This window comes from Alexandromys fortis, unplaced genomic scaffold (genome assembly GCF_014885135.2).
Source record: "Alexandromys fortis isolate MF-2015 unplaced genomic scaffold, M_Fortis_MF-2015_v1.1 scaffold_103, whole genome shotgun sequence".
Lineage (NCBI taxonomy): Eukaryota > Metazoa > Chordata > Mammalia > Rodentia > Cricetidae > Alexandromys > Alexandromys fortis.
The window spans coordinates 4565474-4590375 of NW_026067978.1; the positions used below are offsets into that span (position 1 = coordinate 4565474).

Sequence of the window (24902 nt, forward strand, 5' to 3'; positions counted from 1 at the left end):
GGGAAGGAAAGGAAGGGAAGGGAAGGGAAGGGAAGGGAAGGGAAGGGGAGGGGAGGGGAGGGGAGGGGAGGGGAGGGGAGGGGAGTGTCCTCTTCAGAAAATGACAGTTGTATCATCCAAGGCCAGGGAGCAGGCTTCTCAATAGAGAGGGCTACATTGTTAATTCATTTGTTTAGTTTTAAAGACACATTCATTGCTTTTCTGTAGGCTTAGTGGCCAGACCTAATCTACTGATATTTTAATTACTGTCTGTGTCCAGCAGCTCTGTGGTCAGCACCTAGCTGCTCAGACCCGGCTTGGTCCCATCAGCAAGGACCATTGCCAAATGTAGGTTTTAACTAAGATTCTATCATTCTATATACCAATAAAGACTCGGGAATCAGATGTTGGAGTGAAAACCTGCTAGATAAGAGAATCTGAGAAGCAACCAACTCACCTTCCTTTTTGGCTGGAGACCCAACAAGAGAAGCAACTCTCCATTCATCCCAAACCAAAAAGACTGTGAATCTCTAAGTCCTTCCCTACTCCTTCCTGTGTGTCTGTCTATCCTATTATCCTGGTTCCTCTGTGCTCTTTCTGACTAATTCCTGTCAACTAGTTGCTGGCTCCATCCCCTGATCCAAGGTTAATTTTATTAATACAGTCTTGGAATTTCACAGTGTGATCAAATATACCCCTACAGTATCACTAGTCATGTTCAGAACTATCAACTATGCAGAGCTTCACCAATAAGGGCGGAATGGGATGACTTTAGCATGAATTTTTAAAATTGTTCTTATTGAGTTATATATTTTTCTCTGCTCCCCTACCTTCTTCCCCTCTCCCCTTCTACTCTCTCCCATGAACCCCACACTTCAATTTATTCAGGAGATCTTGCCTTTTTTTATTCCCCATGTAGATTAGATCCATGTATGTCTCTTTTACGGTCCTCTTTGTTGTCTAGGTTCTCTAGGATTGTAAATTATAGGCTTTTTTTGTTTTGTTTTATATCTAAAAGCCACTTGTGAGTGAGTACATATCATATTTGTATTTCTGGGTCTGGGTTACCTCACTCAATATGATGTTTTCTAGATCCATCCGTTTTCCCACAAATTTCAAGATGTCATTTTATCCCATTGTGTAGTACTCCATTGTGTAAATGTATCACATCTTCTTTATTCACTCTTCAGTTAAGGGGCATTTAGATTCTTTCCATGTTCTGGCTATGACAAATAATGCTGCTGTGAACATAGTTGAACACATATTCCTGTGGTATGATTGAGCATCCTTTAGATATATACCCCAAAGTGGTATTGCTGGTTCTTGTGTTAGGTTGTTTCCTAATTTTCTGAGAAATCGCCGTAGTGATTTCCAAAGTGGCTGTATAAGTTTGCGCTTCCACCAGCAATAGAGGAATGTTCCCTTTACCCCACATCCTCTTGGCATGAATATTTCTTTTTAGGAAGCTCTTGCAAGCTATGGAAGATGCAGGGATAGCAATCAGGTCAAAGGTCATAGTCTAGAAATAGAGAAAAGAAAGCAAAACAAGTCGTGTAAAGTAGGAAGAAATGTGCTGTTCTGGTTTTCTTTCTCTTGCTATGACAAACAACACAACCAAAAGCAACTTGTGGGAGGAAAGGGTTAATTTGTCTTATACTTCCAGGTCACAACCTACCATTGAGGCAAGACAGAGCAGGAATTCAAGCAGACATCTGAAGGCAGGAACTGAAGCAGAGACAATGGAGGGGTACTGTTTTCTGGCTTGCTCATCTGGCTTTCTGATACAGCCCAGACTCTCCTGCCTAGGAATGGTGCTGCCCACAGTGGACTGGGTTCTCCTATATCAATTGTCAGGCAATCTTTCAAAAAACATGACCACAAACTAGTCTGGTCTGGGCATTTCTTCAATTGAGGTTCCCTCTTGCCAGGTCTGTCTAGTTTGTGAGAAGTTGACAGTAAAAATCAACCAGTCTGCAGGGCTGAGCCACGGGTGAGGATTCTGACTCAGTGGTGGGAGTCATCACACAATCTAGCAGAGCCCGTAACATAAGAAGGCAAAGGAGCTGCATGAACAGCATGCGCCAGTTGATAGTCTTTCTTCTGCTCTGTGGAAGTCAACTCTGAAGCCCCTGACCTCACCCAATTAGGATGACGAACAGTGGGAGTGGGGTTTCATTGGTGAAACTGGCTGCTGTCTTGCATGAATGCTGTGGTTTAGATTCTCTTCACTGTGTAAATTACTATGTTTTGATTAATTTACATACATTAAGAGCCTTTATTTCTACTAATTGTGAATGCACGAGATTTTGACAAGTGCAGCGTTGTATACCACAATGACAGTTTTATATAATATGATTTTGCCCCAGATTTACTCTGCTTGAACTGCTCTGCCCAAATTCCTTGAAATGGCTAGCATGTTGACCACCCTATGTTTCACCATTCTGTAATGTAGTCTATGTTGGGGTTTTTGAGAAAATCCCTGATTTTCATCCAATGCTGGATGATGAGCTCTTGAGATTCAGCATCCTGTTGCTTTTACAAATCATCTCAGTGAGGATATGTGAACCAAAGTCATCCAGATGAAAGGGGATGTGGGACAGTCCAAATGGAACCAGGCCAAGACTTCAAAGGTCTCCACACATGGCAAGCTTACCTCAACTCTGAGTTATGAGAACAGGTATGAGCTGCGTCTTGGGGAACAGTCATTGGCCATTCAAACCCAGCATTTCTATTGAAGGCTGACCACATGGACGTCCGCTGCCTGGGGTGCATTAGGTTGCCAGACTCCCAGAAGGGGAACAGTGAGGAACAAACCCCAAAGTGTTTACAAAGTTTGGGCACAGTGGACCAAGCTTCCCAGCGTTTAAGTGAGGAGATCATTCATGTAGTCCAAGATCCTAGACACTAACCAAAGACTAGCATTGCTAGCAGGTCTTTCTGGGAGTAGCAGTCTCATATCTGCTATGTTAATTATTCTGCACATAACTTAAGATTAATCACAGCCCATAATCTTTTTAGTCTGTATAATAAATGCAAAATGTTTATTTATATGTATGCATACTTGTGTAGTGTTTGTGTGAGAGAAGAGCATGCGCGTGCCATGGAGTGTATGCCATCAGAGGACAACACAGGTTGTCAGTCTCTGCCTTTCACAGTGGGGAAGGCAGGGTTTTTTGTTCACCACTGCTTCTGGGGAATCTCTTGCCCCTGCCTCCCACATTGCTGTGTGAGAATTGGGGTTACAGATTCATGCTGCTGCCTCCTGCTTTATATAAGTTCTGGTGACCCTAACTAAGGTCCTCATATTTGTTTGTATGGCAGGGACTTACCCAGAGCCATCTCCTTAGCCCACTGTTCTTTCAATAATGGCTCCTTTCACTTTGCAACATATGCTTAAGATTCATCTAGGTGTTGACAAGTTTGAAAAGTTGAAAAACATATCCCTACAGGTTTTTTCTTTTTTTCCCCCTTATTTATTTATTTATTTATTTATTAAAGATTTCTGCCTCCTCCCCTCCACCGCCTCCCATGTCCCTCGCCTCCCCCAATAAGTTACCAGGAGAGCATCTTCTAAGTTACTTTCAAGATGCTGATGCTAACCAAAGGATCTTATGGTTTAAGTGTTATAAGCATTAGATGTTTGAAAACCACTTTGCTTAATACATACTGTTTGCTTTTTGAGGCATGTGATAAAATTACATTTTAATTCAGCAATTATAGTTCAAGGGGCTTCAGCCTACAACTGCTTAAACAGTACCTGAATATTTAGGAGAATTTTGCTTTTTAGATCTGTAAAATACTGTTTCTTCATATAAAAATGTTTATGAGAAAAAAAAGAAAAACATATCCCTTTTTCTTTGTCTTTGGTTTTTAGAGACAGGCTTTCTCTGTGTATCTTTGGAGCCCTTCCTGGAACTTGCTCCAGGATGGCTTTGAACTCACAGAGATCTGTCTGCCTCTGAGTGTTGGGATTATAGGTGTACACGACCACCACCCGGCATCATATTCCTTTTTAGAGCTGGATAGTATTTCACAGATTGGGCACACAACAGTTTATTTCTCTGCTAAAGGGGATCTTGATTGTTTTGGTTTTGAGATTGTCAATAAAATGCCTCAAAATTTTGTTCACAGGTTTTTGTGTGGATATGAAATATCTAATCAGGAGTGAGATTGCTTGATTGTGTGATTAGCTTTGTAAGAAGCTTCCAAACTGTCTTCCAAAGTGTCTATGCCTCTTCACAACCCACCAACACTTCTGGTTCTATACCACTACACCTTGACTGGAGGTCAGAATGCTTAAGCCTATTCTTTTTTCAAGGTTATTGACAAAAAGTGTCTGACTTAAGGAGTGGCTACAAACAAGATATCCTGACCTAAGGTGTGGTTACTTGGAGTTTTGGATAGTAAGATGGCCCATAGAGGTGGATCCACTCCACCTTGACCAAAAGCCAGAGAATTCAAGCCTATTCCTATGCCTTCATTTTTAAGACAGGAGGTTTGACACAGGAAGTAGTTGCCTACAGGATACTTGGTCTAAGGTGTGGTCATTTCATGTTCTGCCTAAACAGAAAAGTAGTTGCCTACAGGATACTTGGTCTAAGGTGTGGTCATTTCATGTTCTGCCTAAACAGAATACTTAACTAAAGGATACAATTGCTTGATATGTCAAGTATTAAACAAATAATTGTTCTGTTTGTCCTTTGTGTCTTGTTAAAGCAGCCTTTTGCCTTCTTCCCCCTTTGTGGGTTGGGATATATAAGCATATGGAAAATAAACGTGGGCATATTCAGGATTCAGTATTCACTGACTTGCCATTCTGGTACTATCCTATGTCTCTGCATTTCTTTTGTATCTCTGTTTATTCTTCCTAACATTTCTAGTCCTCATGACCCATCGAGGCTGGACTCTGACAGATGTTGCCCTAACGTGGGGCTACATAGGAGCTACAACAGCCAACGACAGATGAGGGCTTCACCACTTCTTATCTTTGCCAGCAATTGGTTTGGTAAAATGTCTTTTAACTGTTGTTATTTCTATCTTTTAAAGTTTAACCTTTCCAGTAGATATGTCATAGCATCTGATTGAGTTTTCATATCATCAAGGATGTGTGGTATTGAACATTTTCTTGTAATTTTATGTCTTCTTTGGTGAGGATTCTATTCATGAAGTATGAATAATTGTAATTTGGTTGCTTATTTTTTTGAGGTTGACTTTCTATCTTTCATTTGTGCTCAATTCTTCTGGTACCATTAGTTGAAATTATTATCCTTTGTCCACTGAATTGAGTTTTTGTTTTTGTTTTAAAAAAATCAGCTGTGTATATATCTTTGTGTGTGTGTTTATAACTTCTATTCCAATGATTGTGTCTCATTATTTCTTTAATTCCATCCCAACATAATTATCACACCTTCATAGAAAGTTTTCCAATTGGTTAATGTGAACCTTTCTTTCCATCTTTCCATCTGATTTATATTTTTATTTGCTAGCTAATTTTATTTATTTAGTGTTTTAGTTACTGTTCTACTGTTGGGAGGAGACACCATGACTAAGGCAACTTTCATAAAAAGAAAACATTTAACTGGAGGCTTACAGTTTCAGATGGTTAGTCTATTGTTATCATGGGATCATGGTGGCACATAAGTAGATATGGAAGAGAGAGAGAGAGAGAGAGAGAGAGAGAGAGAGAGAGAGAGAGAGAGAGAGAGAGAGAGAGAAACTGGGCCTGGCATGGACTAATGAAATCTCAAAGTGCACACCCCCATGGATCCCATGGATGCACACTTTCTCCAACAGGGCCATACCTCCTATTCCTTCCTAAACTGGTTCTACCAACCAACTATGGCCTGAGAATTCAAATATATGATCCAATGGGGGCCATTCTCATCCAGATCACTGTAGTTAGTTAGCTAGTTAGTTGAGGGGTTCAAAGCTAAATCTTTATACATGCCAGGCAAGTACTCAACCTCAGGATAAACACCTAGCCCCTCAATCCTTCTTCAACCCTCTACCAGCAACCGTAGTCTCCCGACTTTCCATATAATGTTTAGAATCAGTTTGTTTTAATCTCAAATGGTTGCCATGACTATGCTTTCATTGGGGGATTCTCAAAGCCATTAGTGCACTAACGTGGCTTGAAAACAGTTAAGAAGGGGATATACTCTACAATTTTCAAATTTAGTTGACTTTTATATTCCAATGTTTCTCAAATCTGTGTAAAGTGACCCCTAGAGATGATGTCCTGTGTTTGACCAAATGAAGCATTGGCAGTCACAGGCTCAGGTGCCTTGCATGTTAGTGATTTAATTAGACTCAGGATCTGGCTGAAAATTCATGTCTTTATTTAGTGGCTATGCATGAAATTTGGCCACATCTCCAGGTGTATCTCAGATGCTCTGACAGTCGGTGTAGAAGCTCACAGATGCACGAGACAGACATTGTCTGGCTGAAAAGATCTCAGTGCTTCATGGGGATGGGTAGCTTTCCATCCATAGCTTATAGTTCGTGATTAACAGTGATTCTATATAATATATAATGTAATTTTCTTCGCATTCAGATAATGTACCATTACACAGTTTAGTGGAGGGATAATGTCATAAGTCTTGATAGCCCATGCTTCTGATGTTTGTCAACCCTATCCAATAAACGCTGATAAGGGGGGGGGGGCTCTTGTTGGCTATTCTATGTAGCGATGAGCTGAAAATTGATGCCCAGAACCCTCCCCTGGCTTCTGTTTCCCTTAAGACTCATTTCCAGGCCTCCTTTTGCACACCAGAGGGTAAAAGCACTGTTTTGTTTCAATTCATTTGATTAGTGCTGTGGTAATAAGAAACTCTGACTTTCTCTAAGAAGTTAATACAATTCACCCCTAATTAAACACTGCCTTTTCTTCTGAAGGCTCATCAGTTTATTCAGACTTCTCTGAAAGACCATTGGCAACCTCCCTGATGCCCTGGACTCAGTGGGTCCATAGATTTGCCTCTCTCATCTCTAAGTCATTGCTTGGTTTCTGTTCAATTGTTTGGTGACGAACGATGGTTGGTCCTATTGATAGACCCATCCCTACATTTACATAGCCCATCAGTTTATTCAGGCTTCTCTGAAAGATCATTGGCAACCTCCCTGATGCCCTGGACTCAGTGGGTCCATAGATATGACAAGCTATTCATATGACTTTCTTCTCTCTAGGTCATCATTTGGTTTCTGTTCAATCGTTTGGCTATGATCAATGGGTTGGTCCTGCGGATAGAGTCATCCCTCTGTTTACATAGCAAGGTTAACAGTGTGAACAGTTTTGTGAAGTAACTTTTGGGAGGTGACCTGACAGTGGCTTTCACCAAGGTAAATCCAAGTTAGCATTCAGTAGCTTTGAATTTGATGTTATTTAGGGAAAAGATTCTTTGTGGATTTAATTAAGGATCTTAAGATGAGCTCATATTGAACTATCTGGAGGGTTTCAGGTCAAACGTCCTTCTAGCAGGAAAATGGGAGATTCAGGAGCAGAGAAGCCATGGCGAAGACTTCAGCAGAAAGTAGTTCTGTGCTACGAACGGAAGGATATGTGGGACAAGGGGTGCAGAGGAAGTAAGGAAAGCTCCTCCTGAAAGCCTTTGTGGGGAGCATGGTCCCCAAAGTACCTGCATTTTGAACTTCTGCTGCTGGAACTGGGAATAAGTGATTTCTGCTGTTCAGTCATGAGAAACCAATGGACCTTCCCTCCTAAGTTTTCCAACCAAGTTCGAACGTTCCAGGGCCTCCTTCTGTAGACTTTAGGCTTGGATGGAACCCAGGGATATCTGGATGGTGACCTCTGTAGGTCAGTGTCAGGAACGGGTCTTAGAAAGAGATATATACAGAGGCACTGATTCAAGGATGGATCTCAGGACCATGAGCATATCGTTGAGAGCTTGCTTCTGAAGCATGAGACACTCAGGGAAGAACGCGGAATGCAAGATACTTAGCAAACTTCACATGTCACAATAAACAAGCTGTATTCTGGGTGTTTCTCAGAACCTATGGAGGTTCTTCAGTTGAACCACAGCTGACTTATGGGTAATGGTAATGTAGCCAGATAAGAAGGACAGACCTAACTCTTCCTTTCTCATGGCCTAGGTTCTATGCATTGGGTAATGAGTAAAATGACTTTATGTTTATTTTATTAGTTAGCTTTCCTAATTTTTATCCTGGAATGAAAGCAAGTCACATCAGAAATGCAGTTAGAAAAGGAAGGGTGAGGGACTGGTGAACCAGAACGACTTAAACTGCACGTGGGAGGTCACCTGTCTGAGGGACTGGCCCACTAAAGGACTTACCACTAACTCCACATGGTGAGGTCACCTGCCTGAGGGACTGGCCCACTGAAAAACTTACCACTAACTCCACATTGTGAAGTTAGCTTTCTGCCTGGTAATGGGAAGAGACAAATTGCCCCCGAGTAGCCTTTTATTGATGGTGGTTATCTTTATTCTTATTAATTTTAAAATAATTTATACAATGTATTTTGATCGTATTTGCTTCCTTGACTGCTCCTAGATCCATTCCATTTCACCTTAACTCATCCAACTTTGTGACCTTTTTTGAAATCCATCAAGTCTAATTTGTGCTGTACATATACGCGGGTATTGGGACCATCTCATGAAACACAGTTGACCTACTGGACATCACACTCTTAAAGAGAACCATACGTGTTTGCAATCAGAACATCCATGTATTGCTTCTGAGAATTCAGATTAGATCACCCCCTGGGAGAGAGACTAGAGGGTACTTAAAATGTTAACCATGGAGTAATGACTAATAATTCCATAGTTGAGAGTCACATGATAGATAGATAGATAGATAGATAGATAGATAAACAAATAAATAAATCCAAGTGTTATTTTTTCTCCTTTAGATGACAATAAATAGATAGGTCAATAAATGAATGATCCCAAGTATTAGTTTTTCCCATTAGATGCCAACCATGCAATAAATAAATAAATGAATTAATACATAAGCAAATGAACCCAGGTATTGTTTTTTTCCCATTATGGATCACAGAAGCTCTGTTTTTTTAATTCACTTGGGACTGAGAAGCACAAAGCAGCCAGGATTCCTGCTAATAATGGTTGCTTGTTATTTTAGAGGGAAGCCAGACTCAGCCAGATTTCATGTCAGCAATTAGGCCGCACACATTGCTTCAGAGGCCTGAATTAAGTACAAAGATACAAGAGCAATGGCATTCCTGCCTGCCCATGCCTTGCAGGAGGCCAGCCAGGAACCATCAGCAAGCAGTGGTCAGTAATGACTGTTTGCATCCCTGTAGCAGGAGGAAGGGTTGCCCTTCATGTGCCCTTAGCTTAATGCAGTTTCCCCTCATCTGTCTGTAGGTCTGATGCTTCTCATCTTCCCAGGTCTTCCCTGTGAGGACATCTGTACCACCTGTGTCCAGGCAGTGCCTCCCACTCTTCTCCAACCCATCCCCCAGTGTGCCCTTGTAACCCTCTGAGTTCAGCAACTGAAACACCATAGCTTTTTGCTTATTTCTTCTCTCTGTGGTGGGAGTGCGTTTGTGTGCGGTGCATGCATGTGTGTACCTATGTGTGCAGGTGTGCCTGCCTCTGTGGATACACATGGAGGCCAGTGGTGGGCATCAGCATTCTCCTTTGATTGTCTCTCCACCTTATCTTTAATTTAACCGCGAGACAGAGTTTCTCACTGAAGCCGGAGCTTACCATCTGGCCAGCAAGTCCCTGAGATCACCTGTCTTTCATACAAAGAACACACAGCCCTGCCCAGCTTTCATGTGAATTGTGGGGGTTTGAACTCACGTCCTTGAGCTTGTGCAGCAAGCCTCTTTTGCCACTGAGCCCTCTCCCACACCCATCTTCCCAGTCTCCCTCTGCTTATTTTCCTACAGTGTAACTCCTCCCCATAGAAGGGAAACTTTTTGAAAGGGAGATTGGTAGTCTTATTCATTCCTGTCTTATTCAGGAATAAGCATTTAGAATAATACCTAGCAGGCTTATAATAAAAAAATCAATAAATATTCATCAAACAAATTGTTGAGCATGCTTTTTAACTCTCCGGCATTTCTCCTGCTGCCCATTCTTCTTTCTGACAAAATATGGTGCAATCTGTGATGTCATCTGCTCTGCAAGTCCTTCCCCTTCAAGGAAATTTCAAATTCAGCCATGCTCTCAGCAAAGTTTACCTGGCCCTCTGTCATGCTAGGTTGTCTGCTGTCTACATTTGTAGCTGTGTGTATGGTATGTGTGTAGTGCTTCCTCCTGTGCCTCAGATTAGGCTTTTGGAATCTTAACATCACATATCGTGCTTTGGGAGCACCATCCGGGCTGTGCAGTGATCACTGACTGAACATCTTTGTCCAAGGGATGTTCTGGGAAGTGGGTTTGCTTTGCACTGGGGAAGAGAAAGCAATAAGCACATGAGTGCATGTTTAAGGAGCTATCGACACTTGCCAGGGAAGGAAAGCAGGAGACGGCTCTGCACAGAAATGGTTTAGCTCTTGGAAGTATACAAGAAGCATCACTGAATGGTGATGTTTGCGTGGGCATCTGCAGGGCTTGAGGACACTACCAGTCCAGGCATCTCATGCCAGGCAGTCTGTGTGATAAGCACACAGGTCCTGAAAGCGGATGAGCTAGAGGAGGCAGGTGCAACTTGTAGACAATGGGGGGAGGAGAAGACGTGAGGAAGTTGGGACTCCTTTTATATGGGGCTGGAGCTGATGGAAGCTAAGTGGTGGGTTGGGTTTGGCTCTAAGTATGTTGGGGTAGTATTAGTAGGATTGGTGCAGATTAAGGAGTTTTGAAGCACCAAGTCAACCTTGACTGTCTTCTGTGTGTAGAAGAGTTTAGGGTGAGATTTTTAAAAAATAGAATCAGTAAACCCATTTAAAAAATCTCTTTGATCGTATGCTCATTCAGTCCCAGTCCAACTGGATTTGGTGAGCTCCTATTAGAACAGACACACTGTCTCAGTGGGTGGACCAACCCCTCGTGGTCCAGACTTCCTTGCTCATCTTCTCCCTCCTTCTGCTCTTCAACTAAACCTTGGGAGCTCTATCCATTGCTCTGATGAGGGTCTCTGTCTTTATCTCCATCTGTAGCCGGATGAAGATTCTATGGTGATATTCGAGATAAATATCAGTGTGATAGTGGGGCAAGGCCAGTTCAGGCACCCTCTGCTCTGCTGCCCAAGGACCTAGCTGGGGACATCTTCATGGACACCTCGGATCCCCTCAAGAGCCAATTCTCTTGTCAACCCTAAAATGGCTCCCTTAATAATCTTCCCTGCTTCTATATCTGCCCTTCCTCCATCTCCACCCTCCCATTCCCCCAAGCTCTCTCCAGTCTTTCTTTTCTCCCTTCTCTCTCCCCTTCTCCCCTTCACCTACCCCTACCCCCTAAGAAGCCATTGATAAAGGCACTGGGACTTGTTTTACTGCATGTACTGGCTTTTTGGGACCCTAGTCTATTTGGATGCAAAGCTTCCTAGTCCAGGATGTAGGGGGGGGCTTGGACTTCCCACAGGGCAGGGTTCCCTGCCCTCTCTTAAGGAGGGAGGGGAATGAGAGGAAGGGAGGAAGTGTAAATTTTTGAATGGAAAAAATTTTTAAAAAGGGGGAAAAAGAAAGTATTTAAGTCATTATAAGAGAAAAAATAAAAAATAAAAAAATTTTATCCATAGAAGAGTATTATGAAGTCTAATAAACTGGACTCGCTGAACATAGCAGACAATGAGGACTATTGAGAACTCAAGAACAATGGCAATGGGTTTTGATCCTACTGCACGTACTGGCTTTGTGGGAGCCTAGGCAGTTTGGATGGTCACCTTACTAGACCTGGATGGAGGTGGGTGGTCCTTGGACTTCCCACAGGGCAGGGAACCCTGATTGCTCTTTGGGCTGACGAGGGAGGGGGACTTGATTGGGAGAGGGGGAGGGAAATGGGAGGCGGTGGCGAGGAAGAGACAGAAATCTTTAATAAATAAATAAATTAAAAAAATAAATAAATAAATAAAAAAGGGAGAAAAGAAAATATTTAAGTCATTATAAGAGAAAAATAAAAAAAATTTATCCATAGAAGAGTATTATGAAGTCTAATAAACAGCATACAGGTTTTTTTTTTTTTTTTTTAAATCTCTTTGAAAGGACAGAGAGGGAGAGAGCAGTCAAAGGTGTTCGGGCAGCAGCCAGAAGGTGAGAGCGATGGCTCGGGACCCAGTGAGAAAGTGCTTCAGTGGTAGAGGCGGTTAAATAAAGTGATAATGCTTAAGAGGGTTGACAATTGATCCTGGAGGCCTTGGTTTACTTGAAGCAAAGGAAAGAACAGCTTGATTGACGAGGGTCCAAGAAAAGGAGGGTGCAGAGACTAGAATTAAGTGGGTTTTATTCCTCTTCTGTCATAGTGGGTTTGCGTGTGTTAGTGAGATTGTTCATCTGCATGCATGTCCACAGCATGCATGCCTAGTGCCTGCAGAGGCTAAAAGAGAGTAAAATCCCTTGGTACTAAAGTGACAGATGGTTGTGAGCCACATTGTGGGTGCTGGGAATCTATCCCGGGTCCTCTACCATAGCAGAAGCTTCAGTGCCAACTTCACCTCTGGCTGTTCTGTTGGCCCACCCTTTGGTAACTGTGACCCATGGCTAACTATGCTTTCTGACCTTCTCTTCCCATCCAATACCCAGCGTCTCTGGGTCTGTCTCTAAATCCATCTGCCCAACCTTTGACCTTCAGTGCACCTCCTTCCCTCACATCTCTGAGGAGCTGCTCTGACCATTGGCTTCCAAGGTTCCAGAGAGGCTAGAAAGTGATGCTCTCCTCCGTCCCATCATCTGGACCCTTTCGATCTTCTTTACTGCTATGGTGGCAGTGTTGAATAGTCATGACAATGTGTGGTTTTAAAAAGCCTGCAACATCTACTCCTTGGCTCTTATAGAGCATGTTTCCTGACTTTAAATGTACACTGATGTTTTCCACAATAATTCCTCAGTGGAGCCATGGGATGCACAGGTGGAAAACTTCTTAGCAAATGACATTCATCATCTCTGCTCAGTGTGAGGCTTGCGGAGACAGGAAGCATTAATACACCAGTGTGAGCCGTGAGTCTCTGAAAAGGCGGTTTGGTATGCTTTCTAGATTAAAGGATGAGATCATACAGGCACAGCATGGTGATTAGGGATCAGATTCCTCCAGCATGCCTAGAAACGGCATTGAAAAACCCTAGTACCCCAAGGTAGGCTGCTCTGTAAACGATCACACTGAAACCCAATTTGTATTCTAAGAGCCAGAAGACGGTCCTATGCTGCTCCTGATTCCAATCTTGGTACTGTCTTATGCCAGCTATTGATAAAGTAAATTAAAGGGGATAGTTGGAGGTCAGTATGTCCGGTTAGTAGAACAGGCCAGAGCTAGTATAGCTTGTGTTTATAGAGGAGGTAGAGAGAGGAGGGAGCAGTCACAGCCATATCTGCAGAGAAGCAGTAGCTCGAAGTGGGCATCTGCAAGAGGGTTGGAGCTGTGTTTATGTCTTAAATGTACTGTTGTTGCTGTTGCTGTTGTTATTGGGACACATAAACCATGGCATGCATATGGAGGCCAGAGAACAACATTTTGGAGCCATTTATACCTATCCATTTTTATGTGTGTGGTGGATTGTAGTCAGGTCTCGAGGATTGGGCTGTAAGTACCTTTGCCTGTTGGGCCATGGTTATGCTTCTAATGGACAATAATTGCATGAAGTCATGATAGTCCATTTAAGACTCAAGAGTCCTGAACCATCCATCTGATGCTTGACTCTTCATTCTTTGCTAATCATAGGTAGGGGTAAACAGTGTAAGACGATAGCTAGGAATGGGAGCAACACATCTGTCCATGCCACTGTGCCAGAAGGCTGGACAACTATGGTTCCTAGACCTGAGTCTGAAACCATGGCAAACTGGAATGCTCTGAGAGGCTTGGGGGCCAGGGAACTCTTGGTGCTTCAGCATCTGTGAATGAAATGACTACTTGTGTGAATGTGCAGGATTCAGCTCCAGGGTATTATTTGAATGTGATGTCTAGAAAGCCACACCATATATNTTACATTTACATATATATGTAATTAATTTTTCTCTGCTCCCTTCCCTTCAACCCTCTCCCATGGTCCCCATGCTCCCAATTTACTCAGGAGATCTTGTCTTTTTCTACTTCCCATGTAGATTAGAGCCATGTATGTCTCTCTTAGAGTCCTCATTGTTGTCTAGGTTCTCCAGGATTGTGATTTGTAGGCTGGTTTTCTTAGCTTTATGTCTAAAAACCAATTATGAGTGAGTACATGTGATAATTACCTCACTCAAAATAATGTTTTCTAGCTCCATCCATTTGCCTGCAAAATTCAAGATATTGTTATTTTTTCTGCTGTGTAGTACTCCATTGTGTAAATGTACCACATTTTCCTTATCCATTCTTCAGTCGAGGGACATTTAGGTTGCTTCCAGGTTCTGGCTGTGACAAACAAAGCTGCTATGAACATAGTTGAGCACATATTCTTGTGATATGATTGAGCATCCTTTGGATATATACCAAAAAGTGGTATTACTGGGTCTTGAGGAAGTTTGTTTCCTAATTTTCTGAGAAATCACCACACTGATATCCAAAGGGGCTGTACCAGCTTGCATTCCCACCAGCAATGCAGGAGTGTTCCCTTTACCCCACAACCTCTCCAGTATAAGTAGTCATCAATGTTTTTGGTCTTGGCCATTCTTATAGGTGTAAGATGGAAGGACTCTCAGAGTTGTTTTGATTTGCATTTCTCTGATGACTAAGGATGTTGAGCATTTCCTTAAGTGTCTTTCAGCCATTTTAGATTCCTCTGTGGAGAGTTCTCTGTTTATGTCTGTACTCTATTTTTTTTATTGTATTATTTGTTCTTTTGATGACCAATTTCTTGAGTTCTTTGTATATTTTGGAGATCAGACCTCTGTCTGATGTGGGGTTGGTGAAGATCTTTTCTCCTTCTTTAGACTATTGTTTTGTCTTGTTGACCATGTCCTTTGCTTTACAGAAGCTTTTCAGTTTCAAGAGGTCCCATTTATTGTTTCTCTCAGTGTCTGTGCTACTGGGGTTATATTTAAGAAGTGGTCTCATGTGCCAGTGCATTCAAGTGTACTTCCCAATTTCTCTTCTATGAGGTTCAGTGCGGCTGGCTTTATGTTGAGGTCTTTGATCCATTTGGACTTGAGCTTTGTGCTTGCATACCATTTATTTTGGAAAGTAGCTAACAAAATTAATAATAGCGTAGATGAGACCATTCAGGCATGGTCGCATGTACCTGTAACTTGAAACCTGAGGCAGAAGGATAGCAATTTTTAAGCCAAATTTGGCTACCCAGTAAGACTGTGCCTCCAAAATACAAAATGAATGAATGAATTAATAAATAACTAGTAAATAGGACATAAGTGATCTCCCATCATTTGTAGACAGTGTTGAATGAAACAAGGACAACCCAGATGCAGCGAATTGAAAAGCGGCTGCCTTGCTTGACCGCAAAGGTGTGCTGGGGAGCAGACTGCACTGCTTCTAAGGGCCAGAAATATAAGGCTCCTGAGTCCCTAGGTCCCTCCCGCTCTGAGATCCCCAGTCTGATACATTAGCATGGCAGCACATTCCATCTGTTTTGTTTGGATGACATTATCGCTTTTACATTTCGTGTCTGTAACAAATGTAACTTGTGTGTCCACTTGGGGGTAGTAAAGCATTTTTTCAGTGTCTCTAGGGAGTCTTTAGTTTCTCTGTGAGTGCTCAGAGAAGAGGAAAGCAGAAGCCACCGGATGTGCAGTGTTTTTCACTTTGCAAATGATACCTCTCCTAGAGTATAAATAAACTCAATAAGAACCATACAGACTTCATTTTCTAGTTTTCGTCTGACTGCAGGGCTCAGAGAGCAAAAATGCTGGGAAGTGTTTTCATCTGTAGAAAATACAGTCACACTGGTCCAGGCTGAACAATATTTGAGTTCAATCAATAATCATGGTCCAATTATAATAAACTATATTCAATAAGAGGGTCTCAAGATGGTGTGCAAGGCTCCAGATGATGGCAGTAGGCTAAGGACTGAATTATCCTAATGCTTGAATTATTCTCCTCAAACTGCTTCAAGATTACAACATCTTTATATTAACAATAGTAAGTTAATGAATTATACCAACACGGTGTCTGTAAACACATCAGGCAGAAGACATTGTTCAGAGGGTTACAATACTTCCCCTGTAATATTGGAGGACCTGAGTCTGAGTCCCAGCACCCATGGAAAAGCATAGGTGGCCTTACACATGCTGGTAACCTTGGCACTATAAAAAAATGGGGCTGAGACAGGAGGATCACTGGTGTCTATCCATCACTAGCCTAGCTCCAGGTTCACTAAGAAATGCTGTCTCAAAGGAATCAGGTGGGGGATTCAGAGCAGGACATCTGATGTTCTCCACTTCCCTCTGTGGGTACATGTGTGCATACACTAACCACACACATCCCAGAATAACAGTAACAATTCAGTATTATCCCACAGTTTCTGTAGCCCAAGGATTACATATGACATCGTAGGACACCTGGCCTGACTCAGGGTCTCTTGTATGTCTGCTTTGAAGATGTTTGAAGATTTCAGTCTCCATAGGATGTGGCTGGGGAAGAGTCGGGGGATCTACTGACAAGCTCCCCATAGCTGTTTGACTAGAACAAAGTGTTTGGGAAAGGAAGAGGAAAAGAGAGAGATAGCCCTAAGTGGGCTGTCTCTATTACACTCTTACCCTCAAGGTTCAGCGTCTATGCAGATTGTAAGAGCCAGGGGTGATGGACGATTCCAAGGAAATAGAGTTTTCCAGACATATCAGGGCAGATACACATATGAACTCACAGAGACTGTGACAGCATGCATAGGGCCTGCACAGGTTCGAGCCAGACAAAATCCCAACACAGAGAAGGAGAAGTAGGTGCAAAGTCTTACCCCTATTCAAGAAAGCATTTGCTGGGAGAAGGAAAATCAGTTTTGTTTTGTCCTCCATGCTGCCCCCTCCCACATACTCAAGAGTAGTTAGACAATACAAACCTGACTCCATGATTGTATTTATGTGTGTGTGTGTGTGTGTGTGTGTGTGTGTTTGTGGAGTGCATGCATACATGGGGGTTGGTGGACTTTATTTTCTCATTTGTTTTATTTTGGTTTTGTTTTTTGAGAGAGAGAGAAAGAACTTGCAGTTAGGTGGGAGTAGAGAAGATCTGGGAAGATTGGGGAAGAGGAAAGAATATAATCAAAATATATTGTATGAAATTCTGAAAAGAAAAAGAAAGGGGAGGAGAAAAAGAGGGGAAGAGAAGAGGGAGGGAAGAAGGGAGAGAGAAAGGGAGGGAGGGAGGAACGGAAGGATGGGCAGCATGCTCAGGAGAGGAGAGAACCAACCAACCAATTTTTTGTTAACTTAACCAGGAAGTGGTCTCCCATTATCTTTGCTATATCCTGTTAGATGCAAGCTGGTGTGGAAGCCATGTTCACTGGAAATACGCCATGTGGGAACCTGATTGCCAACAAGTTGAATCACTGTACTATGTTAGATATTTCCACTAGTTACCATGGGCACATACTTTACAGAGTGATGATTCTAAATGATTCCGCATTGGGAAACACTTCTGCTAAGGCAGTGCTCGCTGGTTCATCGGATTTCTATTTTATGGTCAAGTAACCGGCACCTTGCATCAGCCATCATAAGTTATGCATTCCACTCTATATGATCCCTTCTAGCTTCTATCCTCTTCTGCAAACAACCAAATTCTACGTTAATAGGTCCACCTCTCTTTACTTCATTGCTGGGAGGGGGCGATAAACCCAGAGTCATTCAATACATAATCCTGAGTGAACAAAACATGTCTTGTGAGTGCAGGAAATTTTTTTTATAATTTAATCCATTAGTGCTCATAAATTACATGTGTCGATGGTCCAAATTTTCATTTTTCCAGTGGTACAAACTTGTTCCAATTCTACAGAAACGAGTTTGATTCTGATGCAATTTTGGGATAGTGATATTTGCTAAGATTCTGATGCAATTTTGGGATAGTGATATTTGCTAAGGTCCTTCTCCAGTGGTAAACTATAGTTCCTGTCAGTCATGTGACCACATGGCAAACTACCAATGGGCCACAGTGATCTATGGTCCCAGATTATTTTATTAGGTAGGGTTCTCTAGAGGAGCAGAGCCTAAAGGATGAATACATACTCTAAAAAGGCATTTAGTAAACTGTCCTCACTAGCAAAAAGCTGAGAACCAGGGAGTGTATTAGTCTACAAAGCCTGACAGGTCAGTGGTCCTTATCTGATGCTGGAGGCCCGAGAGAGTCCTGGAGAAATGCTGGTTGTCTTCAACCCAGGCTGGAAGGCCGAAGAAACTGGGTGGTGGTGACAGCAGCAACAGCAATAGAATAGATGCACTGACCACTAAGGAACAGGCAGACCAAATGTTAGGTTCTGGATAAGGCAGGAAGTTCAAGAGGACACTGAGATGATTTAATTTGTTTGATTAATCAAATTAACAATAAAGATTAACCATTACAAGTATGATGCAAGGCAGGTTAGATGTATAAGGCATTTTCAATTTCTGATGGGTTTATTGGGATGGAGCTCATTGTAAACTGAGGAATTAGAATTAGGATTAATTCTAATAAGGTGTTAATTAGAAGAGTTCTTAGCACCATAGGCAGACAGACACAGAAACCGTGTGGAGAGGGCTTTGAGGAGAGGCTCCAGCACCAGAGACAGGTGGCATAGCAAGGCCAGCCAAGCCCATATGGTAGTGGAGGGAGATATTGAAATGCTTTTGCTGATGGGGATAGGGTTCATAGAAGGATCCTGTACCTAGGCTCTCTGATTCTCAGGCAGGGGGAGGAAGCAGGAAAGAAAGTGTGGGACAAGTGGGAAACACCCCTTTGGTGTAAACTCACTTCCCAGTGAGATGTCAGTGGCACCAGCAAGAGAATCCTCAATGTCCTAGCAGGGCAACTGTGGGCATCTGTGAAGGGAGGCATGAGAAGAAGCTGGGTTCTAAAGTTACATTCCTATACCAAGCAATGTTGTTTTTCCCTTGGACATTATCATTCTTTTTTTTTTTTTTTTTTTTTTTTTAGTCAGAAAGGGCCCGCCCTTTGTGAGGTTTTCTCCCTCTGTCAAAGCTTTCTAGAAATCTAGTTGATTCCAGGTCTAATGAATCGATAATCAAGATTAACCATTACAAGTAGAATTTGTGGCAGCCTAGCTACATTAAGGCATTTTCAACTTCTGATAGGTTTATTGAGACCTAACCCATTGTAAGCCAAAGACCACGTCTGTTTAATCTTTCCAAAGTGATTTTTGAGACAGATATTCAAGTTCTCAATGTGGAGGGTGATTATAATGACATGTCAGAGGTTAAAAATGGAAAAAGCATATTATTCAGACCAAGAATAAATTATGTTAATTCTATAGAAAACAAACTTCTAGAAGAAAAGGATTCTAGACAAGTGGTCAACCTTCTCTCTGGGTGTATCTGAGAAGGTGTGGATCAGATTAGCACTGAATCTAGAATGAGTAAAACACATCACCTTGGCTAGCTAATATGGCTCCTCTAGGTAGTAGAGAACCAGAATAGTGCACAAAGTCTGAGCAGGAGGGGGAATTCCCACATAACAGCTTGAATGGGACATACATTTTTCTTCTCCTTATAACTAGAACTCATGCCACAAAGTTTTTAAGCCTCAAGCATCAGCTTTATTGATTCTCCAGCCTTAAGAGTCAGACTAGAGTTTTTAATTCAACTTTCTGGGTTTTCAACTTGCAGATAACAAAGTTTGAGACTTCTTAGCTTCCAATTGGATTAGTCATATGAGCCAATTTCTGTCTGTGGGTCCTCTATCTATCTATCTATCTATCTATCTATCTATCTATCTATCTATCTATCTATCTATCTATTGTATGTATGTATCTGTCTGTCTATCTATCTATCATCTATATATCTATTGTATGTATGTATGTATGTATGTATCTATCTATCTATCTATCTATCTATCTATCTATCTATCTATCTATCTATCATCTCTATCACTTGTCATCTACCTATGTATTAATCATCTACTTAGCTATCTACCATCTATCCACACACCTGCCCATCCTTCTGTGGGCCATCCATTCACCTGTCCATCATGCCTATTGTGTTTCTCGGAGGATCTCTGCCTGGTAGGAATCCTGAGATGCATAAGGAAAAGAAATATGGACATGGAAAACTTCTAGAAGGAATAAGGATGATGGAGAGAATTTCAGAGAAACCCCAACTTTTTTCAGTGTTATCTTCTAGGGCCTGGCACTTCATATCTTGGCCATGTACTTTGTCTGTCACAGGGCCCTCCTGGACCCTCCTTGACTTCTGGACTGGCCACAAACAAGGAATGGCCTCTGCACCAGATTTTACTCAATTGAGTTGGAGCTTTTGTATCAGTGAGGACTCTCCTTGGCTTCTTCCACCTGCTAAATCTAGTTACAGCAAAGAATCCTGCTGAGGTGTTTACAGAGTCCCTTCTGCACTGACACCCTCCAAATGCCTTTCCTTCAGCCTCTATGGAATCAGGTCTCTCTGCTCGGAAACACCACCAACTTTCCCATCTCTTCCCTCCCCCTGATGCTGGCTATAACTCTTGCTGGCTAGGACCTACTTGGGCCTCAGCTCACTCTCCTTATCATAGCCACAGGCAGGAAATTCTTCCTTGATGCCATTTTTTTTAACAAGTATCCCTAATGCGATTCTTTTCTTTTATTCAATTGATGCCGTTATATACGGCTTAAGTAGGCAAGAATTGTATGGACTACACTGAGAATAAATTCTTCGACTTTCTTTCAATTGGGATCAAGTTGTAACACGAGGGGTGGGTATCTTTGAATTTCAGTGTGAACTGAAATTTCAGGCCTGCTTTTAAGGCTGAATCTTTTTGTTGTGAAGAATTGGCCTATGTACAGGGAATATAAACAGGTTTTGAAACTACTCAATTTAGAAAGGAGGCTTATTAATGAGATTATGGTTAATGAAAAGAATTATGCTAATTGTATTGTGTTCTTCTAGCCCCTAATCACCAGGCAATAGGTGCTCTTTCTTCGCTCAAATACAATGAGCTATAAATGGAGGAGCCAGCCCCAGCGTCCATCTGCTGCTCACCCTTTTATTCCATATCAACCAGCTTACCTCTTTGTGCTTTAGATGAGCAGGGTAGGTTTGGAACTAGAATCCCACGGTCTTGACTCACAATCTGTTAGGTTCCAAGCTACAGGCTAGTCAGGCCACACCCACCTGCAGCTGATTTTTCTTCCAGCTGTTATGAATGAAATCCAAGTCCCTACCCAGAGCCCGTCTGCAAATCTCATGCCCTCACAGACTTCTCAAGTGCCAGGATTCCAGGATAAAGGCAAATGCCACTCATACTGCCCCAAGGAGTTTTACACACTTGGGCCACCAAGCTCTAGACCAGTGGTTCTCAAACTTCTTAATGCTGGGACCCTTTAATGCAGTTCCTCATGTGATGGTGACCCAGCCCCCACAACCATAAAGTTATTCCATTGCTACTTCATAACTGTAATTTTGCTACTGTTATGAATCATGATGGAAATATCTGATATGCAGAGATAGACAAATCTCTGAGGCTCACTGCCCAGTCTGTCTAAACAACCAATGAGCTCCATGTTTAATGAGAGATGGCTGTCTCAAAGAGTAACGTGAGGAGATTGATGAATTCACCCAACGTCAACTTGGGCTGTGTGCATGTGCCTTCTGCCTGTGAGTACACACACACACACACACACACACACACACACACACACACACACACTCATTCCTCGTTCATCTCTTACCTCGATGTCCAGGTAGGGACGAGCACATGATCATTGTCCTCATATTTATCTTCTGACTCTGAGAGACAAACCACAGACATTTCATTTCTCAGTTGGCAGAGGCTGAGGACCTTCAGACTCAATTAATATGCATCGCTGTTCTGAGCATTCCAGGCTCCTCGTTTTGCTGACTACCCTGCCTGTAGTATTGATTAATCTTTCATGTACCGGAGAAGCAATCTGTAACACAAGTCTGGGCCTTCATTTTTCACGAGTCCTAGCAGTGGGCGGTGGAATCTGAGGGAGCTTGTTTATTTGGATTGGAAATGAAGAATGTTTTTTTTTTTTTTTTTTAAAAGCCTGACAAATTTCCTAGGATGTTGCTGTGAGCCAAGGTTTCTAGAAAGGAGCCGCACAACCAGCTGAACCTCCTGCCAGGTCCAGTAACTAGCCGATTAGAACTTCAGAGGTTGTCGGGGAGGTTGGGATGTTGCAGATCCAGAACCTAATTAAAATTGAGCTCCCCTTCTCCTATATCTGTGTCTGATTTAATATCCTTGTTATGATCAGGTGAAACCTTTGGGGATGTATTATCAGACCCTAGTTTCCACTAATCAGAAAGCTGAGTTTGTCATGTGATACATCGGAGGCAACAATAGCCTCCCTGTTTTGCTTAGCCATCAGCTTCATAACCCCATCAAAGTGCCTGAGAAACACCTGGGTTTATGACTTTTATGACTTTTTTCTTACGCTGAAGACTTCTCATTAAAATTTTCTCATGTTGGAACACAGAATTTGGGGTGACCTAAATTTATTTCTGGGCCACGGTCACTCCATTTGGTTCCAGAAGAAACTCTTCTCCCGTTAGAGGTGAGGGCTGTGTTTTTGTCCTGGCATGACTCATTTAGTTTGTGTATTTGATGAGGACTCCCCCAGAGAGGCATTGCTGCGTGAATTTTTCCTGGGTCGCTGTGAACACACATATTCTCACTTCCCCACTCCAGGAACCCACAATAGATCAAAATAAACACCACACCGGCATCTCTAGCTTGGTGAGCCACTGAGTTTATTGAGGTTCCTATGGGAGAGCAGGTGAGGGGTTACTTACGGGAGCATGGGTAACTTGAGGGCAGGGGCTCACTGACAGCCCCCTCCTGCATGGATGAGACTCCTGGAAGCTGTGAACCTGGTGCGCTCTGTGCAGCTTCCGGGGCTAGGGTGGGGGCCCAAGAAGCTTCTCTTTACAACTCCCATGGCACTGGTCAGAGCCCTCCACCCCAGCAGCCGCTTTCTACTTCTGGAACACTGCTGAGGGGCATCTTAAAACCTGGGAGTTTCAGCTTTTGAGACTTGTGGTTTGTTTACTTCCTGAGTCCCATGAACCTTTGGACTCCTTCCTGGGGTGGGAGGGTTCAATTCAGAAGAAGTTGCTGCACAGCCAGAATGTTCGCTCAAAACCAGTAAAACACTGTAAAGTGCTATCAAAACCTATCATTCTGAATAATACATTCCTATTCCTGAATTATTATTATTATTATTAATGTTTTTCTATAGACACTTATTACAGCATTTCTAAGGACTATCTTGGCAGGGGTGAGGCCATTCAAAGAGATACTCCTGCTCCACTCTTGGCTTATCAGACTATTGAGATGATAGACCACAAGAAACTGGAATTTTCCCAGGCATCTCACCCTGGGAGAAGGGAGATGATGAAGTTTGGTGCAGCCAGAGGGGGCGCTCTTCTCCTGGGAGGAGAATTTCACACAGTTTCGACAACTCCGACCTTGGGGCTTGGAGCCCAGGCGATGATAGAGTAAGCTGAACTTGGACAGTACTGCTTAGTTAACTGTATCTCGTGGCCTCAATTTATACCTAAACGTCCCAGGGTAATCCTCAAAGTTGGAGTTTGGGGCCCACTGACCACTTTATTCCATGCCTTCATGTGGCCACACGCCTTTCTCTGCTTTTCGGTATTGCTTGTTTCTTTAACTGGCACATGAGTATTAGTGCAAAGTCATAGCTCTCGCCTCACAGAGGGAGTTTACTCTGGAGCCAAATGTGAGTGACCATGACCCAGAGCTAGGGTCAGGTAATTCTGGACTTTTGGCTCTGACCCAGTGGACGAAAGCCCCAGGCCTGATTTCATCTCAGCTTTCTAGTTTTCAAGGCAGAAAAAAAAAAAAAAAAAAAACACAGCTGTCACCTGACAGTGGAGAAGAGCTCATTCTAGGGTTAAACAGAAATAGTTACCGTGGCCCCGGAACACAGATTCGGGTCACTCCAATCTCCATGTTCAAACGTGGTGACAGTTTGATGAAGTTTTTATAGTAACAGAGCAAGGAGAGGCATAAATCAAGGCACTTTGCAAACACGTCGGTGGAGACACGAAATCGATGGTTGAGGCAGAACTAAGAATGTTGCCGTGCCACCTCGGGAGCTCCCTGACCGCATCTTCAGCGCTTTGGTTGGTTGGAAGCCAGGGTTCTGTTAGTGTCTTCTACAGGATATACCCGACGGTCACCAGGCTGTTAGGTTGTTACCCAAAACTCAGGCTCTTGAGAGAATCAAGCAAGACTCCCAGAGTTGAAAAAATGTTTCAAAATCAGATGTTTATGTGATAATAGCATGCGTGCTGATCTCCTTGGAAGCCACAACCTCCTGGAAAGTGTATTTCCGCGCTTCTGCCTTTGAGAGTCCTGGGGGCTTGTTTACCAAGAGAAGTGAGTACCCATAGGGCCACTGTGCCCCTTGACAGTGCAGTGCTAAAAGGGTTCAGAGTTGGCTTAGAGCTTTATTAGAAGCCTTGTCAACACCATAAACAGACAGACAGACAGACAGCAGCTTAGTGTGCAGTATGAGAAGAGGTAGTCCTCTGGGGATAGCGTAGGTCCTTTCTTACAAGTCTCAGAGGGAGGAGGAAGAGTTCATAAGGAGTATCAGCAGCCAAGTGGTCCCTGATTCCTGAGCCTCCAGGGGAGGAAGGGAGTAAATTCCCAGGAGGGAATATGAGATTGAGGAGGTGGGGGAGTGAGGGATGGGTGGGGAGGGAGGGGGAG

General features: G+C 42.8%; 2 long non-coding RNA genes across 2 annotated transcripts in view; one reads left to right on the forward strand and one right to left on the reverse strand.

Annotated features, from left to right (window-relative positions):
• Positions 1-22024, reverse strand: part of LOC126510889 (uncharacterized) — a 27687-nt gene extending 5663 nt beyond the window's left edge. Inside the window, exon 1 of the long non-coding RNA XR_007594546.1 lies at positions 21868-22024. This is a non-coding gene — a long non-coding RNA (uncharacterized lncRNA). The remainder of the gene's footprint in view (positions 1-21867) is intronic.
• Positions 1-24902, forward strand: part of LOC126510890 (uncharacterized) — an 82680-nt gene that overhangs the window by 40787 nt on the left and 16991 nt on the right. The gene's annotated exons all lie outside the window — the stretch shown is intronic.